This window comes from Mercenaria mercenaria, chromosome 2, assembly GCF_021730395.1.
Source record: "Mercenaria mercenaria strain notata chromosome 2, MADL_Memer_1, whole genome shotgun sequence".
Taxonomy (NCBI): domain Eukaryota; kingdom Metazoa; phylum Mollusca; class Bivalvia; order Venerida; family Veneridae; genus Mercenaria; species Mercenaria mercenaria.
The window spans coordinates 29,755,641-29,756,489 of record NC_069362.1 but is presented as its reverse complement, the minus strand read 5'-3'; the positions used below and the strand labels follow the sequence as shown (position 1 = coordinate 29,756,489).

At 36.9% G+C, this 849-nt stretch overlaps 1 non-coding gene across 1 annotated transcript; it reads right to left on the bottom strand.

Annotated features, from left to right (window-relative positions):
• Positions 1-228: 228 nt before the first annotated feature.
• Positions 229-301, bottom strand: Trnas-uga (transfer RNA serine (anticodon UGA)). Its single transcript has one exon. It is a non-coding gene; the product is annotated as a tRNA-Ser (tRNA).
• Positions 302-849: the final 548 nt, after the last annotated feature.

Below are 849 nucleotides of genomic sequence, written 5' to 3'. Positions count from 1 at the left end.
TTTATGTCGCAGTAGACGATACAACAGCCACAGTCTGACTAAAGTACTTGATCTAAACGAAGATCTGAAGATGAACCATTCAAATTCATCTGTAAATTTGGATTTCTGATATTGCTATTTTTATTTTCGCAAATCTATTTTTATTTGAACCAATCGGACGACTCGTTTCAACAAGCATTTGGCTGAACCATCAAAATAGCGTCGAATGTCACAGGGTTAGAAAATGTGCAGTCAGTCCGAGGCTCGAACCCGGGACCCCTCGCTTTCAGGGCGAATGCTCTACCGACTGAGCTAACCAGCTGCCTGACACCTTACGTGACCAAGTCCGAACCGTGACATATGACACCTCTCAAAACTCGAGGGCGCAGTCATGATGTGTTCGTCATAAGAATTATAAACATGAAAAAAACAGGCTAAATTTAAATATAGAGTTTTTAAACTTCTACTTTCACTTTCAAAATGTTGAAAGCAAGGCTCTGATTGGCTAGTTGAAGGATTGTCAGAACGAGTCTATCAATAGCACGTCTTTAGATACAAAGCGTAGCGTTAATTGAAGATGAACTTTAGTCCGATTGCAACAGCCATTGATATGAATCAAGAAGATCAAACGTGAGACTATTTTAAGTGAAGCGTAACGTATGTTTTATATGTTATTAGTTATTTCCGTCAATCTACGTTTAATTTCAATATTTGGAATATCGAATAAAGAAATCAAAAACGAAATTTGGTTTGGCTATAAGCGTCTATTCAAAAGCAATTGCAAACGATAGTACTGATGCCACTTTAATAGACATGAATAGTAAAAGTTATTAAAGATGCTTTTATGATACTGTCAATATGTGTTCCGTA